Source organism: Balearica regulorum, chromosome 2 (assembly GCF_011004875.1).
Source record: "Balearica regulorum gibbericeps isolate bBalReg1 chromosome 2, bBalReg1.pri, whole genome shotgun sequence".
NCBI lineage: Eukaryota > Metazoa > Chordata > Aves > Gruiformes > Gruidae > Balearica > Balearica regulorum.
Genome location: NC_046185.1, coordinates 118,451,014 through 118,457,430, shown reverse-complemented (window position 1 = coordinate 118,457,430; position 6,417 = coordinate 118,451,014).

Here is a 6,417-nt window from a genome sequence, read left to right as displayed (position 1 = left end):
GCATTTTATATTGTAAGTCTCAGACTTGACATTTTAATGAAGTTCCTGCTTCTATATTCAAGGTGTGGTTCAAGAAATCCCAGTTCTCATTTGAAGCAAAACCAAAACCACATAGCTTTCACAGAAGGAAAATAAAATTTAAAACAAGGTGCAGGAGCAAGTCCAAGTTCAACAGGAGGAATCCAAGCCATACTTAAGCAAAAAAAAATTAAAAATTAATCTCAAATCTTTTCAAAGGGTTCAACCCTCAAAATCAGAAAAGCTAGCTGATAGTCTTCTCAACCCTCCTGAAACAGCTGATGAAGAACCACTGGCTGCTTGCAGTGTTCAGACAAAGTGGGTTTGCCTCCCAAAGCCAAGAAGAAAAGCCAGCAGCGTGCTCACTCCTACCCCACACCAGTCCTTGTGAGCCAAGGGGAGGAGATACTCCAGCACCTGGGGCTTTTAAAGCCTCACCCAGCTGGGCACAGGCACATGGCTGAAAGGAGCCTCCAGAAAAAGATGCTGTGGAAAAGGAAGTGAGGGTGTTTTGATTTTTTTATCTTGCTTATCATGTCAGAGCCTCTAACAGCAAAAGAACAATCAAAGGAAAACAGTACACACTCCACTTCCTTCTCTATGTGTGCTGCTTTATTTTTCCCCATTTAAGCAAAGCCAACAGGTGCAGTGAATTGTATAACCTGATTTTGCCACCTGTGAGCTCTAGGAGTACTAAAGAGAAGACAGGTCACTCTAGAAATGCTGGAAGCAATCAGCCAAGCAGGACAGAGGAGCTAGAAACTTTCCAAGGCATTTTCAATTAGGAGCACCATATTCCTCTGCGCTGGAAGCCAGCAGCATCCCACACTTGCTCCCTCAGGGAGATTTAAAAAGCATGATCAAGGTTTGCAGCTAAGCATGGAGGCAATGAGTTTAACACTCGGACACGTATAAAAAAACAGTAGGGTTTTTTTTGGTGTTTTTTTTTTCTTCACAAAAAGTGCATTATGAGCCCTGTGAGAGGCCACTGTCTTGCTACAGGGAAGTGGAAAAGCCGGGCAAGAGGCAGGGCGGGCACCAGCTGGGCCAGCTCTGCCCCAACTGCAAGAGATAGAGGCCAGCGCTGAAGATGCTTCTCCACTAGTCCCCACAGCCAGAGGATCGGCAGCGGTAGCAAGTCCCTCCTACAGTGTTGAAGAGCAGCTCGGATATTTAGGAGGGGCAGAGCGATCTCTTTCACTGCAGGGAGTCACCTCGAAAGGCCCAGGTGCGCTTACAAAGCAGCTTTTGACCTTTTGACCATCCTTTCCTTGCCCGGTGCCTGCCCCATCCAGCTCTCCAGCCAGGCGGGCAGCAGCAGCCCAAACGCGGACAAACCAGGAATAACAGCCCCATCTACCGGGGTCTTGGAAACGATCCGCACCCCCGCGTTCTGCAACCGTGCAACCCATCGCCATCACCCACCTGAAACCTGCCAGGCTGGAGCGATGCTCAGGTGTTTGCCTGTCCCCCCCAGAACGCCACTTTGGTTAACGTGCCTGCGCCTGAGAGCGACGAAAGGTTGGTAGGGTCCTCCTGACCTAGTTCAAACCCAAAAGGCAAATATCCAGACCATCTCCTTCACTCTCAGCATCCCCTCAGGTCTCCAGAGGTGAGGTGGCAAACAGCCTCCAGGACCAAAACCAGCTTCTTGGGCAATGCTAACAAATTCAGCATTAAAAGTAATAATTAAGAGGTGTGAGCTTCACAGCAGTTTCTAGATTTTACAGTTGCACTGCAGGTTTTCCAGCCACAGCACAGGAACGAGCAGTGCCGCTGTGTGTGGTAATGGCAAAAGTTTGTACCAATCTTTGACATGACTGTCCTCATGGCAGACCAGCTCCAAATTGTGCAACATGCCACGCTGCACCCCACGCTGAGCTCCCTGCTTTGTATAACCCTAAATCAAAACCTAACCCACATATGGGGTGGGTAAGTGTATAATCCCTTTGAACAACTGAAAGGTTAATTTTTTTATTCCTCAGCATCCAACTCTGGCTCATACCATTTGCCCCTTTCCCTCTTCTTCTGAGCTGCCTGCTGTTAAAAAACCCAAGCCTCCACAGAAAGGGTGGTGGGAACATGATGCACAGATGTGCTGTGGTACCCCTTGCTCTGCCCAAGAGTCACTAGCAAGATTCTGTAACCAAAATGAAGAGAGCAAGCTGCGTGACTCAACCCAAAAAACCCTTTTGGGTATAGTGCAATGGCATTTAAAATGAGCGTAAAAATTTTATACCAGATCAGGTTTCTCTGGCCTTCAAAGCAACCAATGTCCTTTAGAGGATTTATTTTATTTATGCTTGAGCAGCACTAAAAACAGTGATCTTGTAGCCAGTGAAACAAACACTGACAGAAATATTTAGGACTCTCTCACACTAGATAAACTCAGGCTTTATGAACTTGATAAACTGATGTTTAAGCAGATGCCTAGAAAATATATGTTCTTTCAACTACAGAGATAACTAAAACAAAAAAAATCATTATGTTTTATTCATCAGTGACTACTGAATGTATACAAGAATAGGTATAAATAAAAATTACACACTTTCAAATGTGGACAGTAGAAAAATGGCAGTGAGTATTCTGTATATAAATATTCTGTATATAAAAATACAAGCATTAAAAGAGCAAATAAAAATAGGTTCAGAAATCAGTGTCCCAGAAGGCAAGAAATTCAGGAAACCACAGTTGTGGATGAGATTGTGCGTAGCAAGACCACACCCATGGTGTTTATCATGGCCTGCCTCTTGCAGCGCTGATAATCAAAGCTGTTCTTCATTCCCATTGCTACACATGGATGTAACACATTGTTCTACCTTTACCTGTCATACACTCTATGCAGATGAGGTTTTCACAAACTCAGAGGCTTTGTGGTTTTCACGAACTCAAGGCTGCATGGGCTGGGAGCTGGTAGTGCCAAGCACTGACTAGAGGAAATTTTTCCTAAGGTGCTGGCCAATGTCTCTTTGGAAGCCACAGAGCAGTGGGGAGATGACCCAGCAACTCCTTGGTCCCATAGTAATGACGAGGCAAATCTGAAATGCTGTTCTTCCTCTGCGAGGATGCACGTATTCAAGACGACAGGGTTCATTTGTCCTGAGAAAGTTCAGGATACACAGCTTTGGAGAGTGCCGAGTTAGTGACAATTGTGGATTTACCATGTGCTTTACTCCATGAAAAGTCTCTCTGTACCAGGATGCTATTAACCTGGGAAAGAAAAATAATTTAACATTACAAGATCCACTCCAGCTGCACACGGGCACTCCTGGGTGGGGAGGACACCTCCTAAGAGGAGCAGTGAGGTGAGGTCATCAACCACACACACAACTCCTTTACACACTTACATACAAATTGCACGCTCATTTTAGTAAACAGGTTTCCGATGAGTATATCATACTCCTAAAAGACATCATCAATCATCCTACAACCTTTTCACTGTTTCACAAAGCAAAACAACCTACAGATGGAAAGAGGGGAACATTTTTGCAGTCTGGATTTAAGCAAACAGACCTGAGTTCCTTCAACTGTGCATAAAGCCCTTTGCTTCCTGTAAAAGAAAAGCCTTGATGTAATCCTACAACATACTGTGATACTAAAAATATCATGTGATTATTTGGGCAAAGAAATGACTGGAGAAGAAAAGGAACATCTGTGAATGGGGCCACATAAATTAGGGACGGAATTAGAAAGCATGTATCTCATGCATGAGGTTCATTGATCAGATAGTATATTGGCAATAAGGACTCTTCAACAGCTCATTTCTTCAGAGGGATTCTGCGATGCTCAGCAACATCAGCTAGCTCCTGTTGAGACCAAATGTGGAAGAGACAGGTTATCCTAGGAAGCACATCTAGCCGAGTCCAACTAACCCAAACCAAACGCAAAGAGAGGGTCATGGGGAAAGGGAACACTGCCAGGCCCTCAAGGGAAAGAAATTGTATTCACAAACGGAGACCTCAGCCTAAGCCATCTTGGGTCAAATCAGATCAGTCCAGAAGAACATGGCTACACGTTCTCTGCTGTCCTTCTTCAACATCAACACCAACACTGCATTTCCCAGAAAAAAATGTAATAATAAACAAGCCATTGTCTCTAGGAAACTCCTAGCTCCTCTTCCTATCACAGAATGGTAGGGGTTGGAAGGGACCTCTGAAGATCATTTAGTCCAACCCCACTGCTAAAGCAGGATCACCTAGAGCAGGCTGCACAGGATCGCATCCAGGCGAGTTTTGAGTATCTCCAGAGAAGGAGACTCCACAGCCTCTCTGGGCAGCCTGTTCTAGTGCTCTGTCACTCATGAAGAAGTTTTTCCTCATATTGAGACAGAACTTCCTGTGTTTCAGTTTGTGCCCATTGCCCCTTGTCCTGTCACTGGGCATCACTGGGAAAGGTCTGGCCCCATCTTCTAGACATTTACAAGCATTGACGACATCCCCTCTCTTCTCCAGACTAAACAGACCCAGCTCTCTCAGCCTTTCCTCAGACAAGAAATGTTCCAGTCCCCTATTATCTTTGTAGCCCTCCACTGGACTCTGGTAGTTCCCTGTCTTGAACTGATCAATAGATCATATATGCAAGGCATTTGCCACAGGGAAGCTCTTGCAGATGTAAGATCTCCTGCCACATCTCTGCTGCTGCCTCCACCCCCCTGCCCATGCCGAGACCTCGCCTCCCCTGTGCCCCCAGCACGCTGAGGAACATGGCCTTCCTGCAACCTGCTCTCTGATGCTGCAGCCAAGGCTGCCTCCTTTTCTAAAGGGCTGCTATTCATCCCCTCTGCAGAGCTCCAGTCAAATGAGCTCTCCCGCCCCACTTCAGTTATCCCAAAAAGGTAATTCTGAATCCACATGCAGAGATCTGGCTCCTGACCCTCTTTTTCCCAGGCTGCATGGATCCACTTCTCAGTGGCAGTCCTTGGTCCTAAAAAAGACACTTGTCATAAAACTCAAAGTCATACTTTAGGAAATACTTAGATGAAAACAATCACATTCCAATAATGCGCCAGAAATATTTCAGTAGCGAGTACTCAGATGTAGCTATCACTGATTTAAAACAGCCCCAGCACCTACACAAGATCTGTCTGATGATCATCATATTCTCAATATCTGGAACATATTCACATGAAGGTTACAAAACAGATAAAGAAAAGGCAAAATGGTGAAAGAGCAATAGCAGTGATTCAAAGTACAGAGGGGTAAGCCTGTACTCCGAGTTTGGAAATTTTTAATGTGAAAGGGTAAAAGTCCAGGGCAACAAGTTATTTTGGGCAACCTCTGAGCTGGGGAGCGAATCCAGCAGCTGCTGTACAGGCTGTCCCCGGTCCAGCTACGGCACCCACCCAGAGTCCCACTTGTCCCATGCTGACACGCGGTGACAGACCTCAGGCAGCAGGCAGGAGCCTCCCACTGCTGGGTGCTGGAAAGTAAAGAACTCGAGGAGATGCAAGAAACTCACACTCGAAAACCACACAGCACACAAAGAGAATGGGAATGGCCCTTTCGGGGCCAAACAGTAAAGTGCTCACAGGCCTCTCGGCAAAAAGCTGTTAATTATTATTAATATCTTTACTTGCCTTGTATGTAATAGGTAAAGACAACAGGAAAAAATATCAGCTTCCTTTAGGCAGATATTGTACAGTAATATACATAGCTTTAGGGGTTTTTTACTGTTAACATGCATCTCAGTAAAAGCAAACAAGCACATGTGCTAAGGGAAAACAATTTCATACATTCTTTACAGGTCAATTGCCATGGCTGAAGTTAGAAAAAGAATAGCGAGACCACAACATGGAGAAAGTTATCAGTCTGAACGCTTCTCCATCTCCAGCAAAACCCCCATTTCTCTTGGTGAAGGGTCTGCCTTCCATTACTGCTATTAATCACAGGAATATAATCCTCAAAATACTTAAAGTAGATTTTTTTTTTTTTTGAGAATTTCTGCAGTATTTTTCACGAAGAAGTCAACTAGTTAACACAGACACTAGGACTGGTGTTTCACCAGGGGAGCAGCTCCTCTCCACGCGGCCAGGCTGCCACTCGCAGCCGCCTCCCCCCCCCAAACCGGTGGAACCCCGGGCAGAGCCCTGAGAACCCCGCTTGCGGCGAGCCCAACCTCAGCCGCCCGCCAGCCCCCCAGCGCGGAGGGAGCGGCGGGAAAACCAGCCCCGCCCCGGACGTCACTCGGTGACGTCCGCCCTCGCCTCCGGACGGCACACGCACCGCCGCCCTACGGTTGGCCTCTCGCTGGCCAACAGGGAGCCGCCACGTCTCCAGGGGCCGTGGAGCCAGGGAAGGCGGGAATTGGGAGCCCCCACCCCGGGCGCCGGTGCTGTAGCCCGCCGGGGAGGGCAGCCCGGCACACTGCCGCGGGCAGGGCAGGGCCCGCCACCCCCAACTC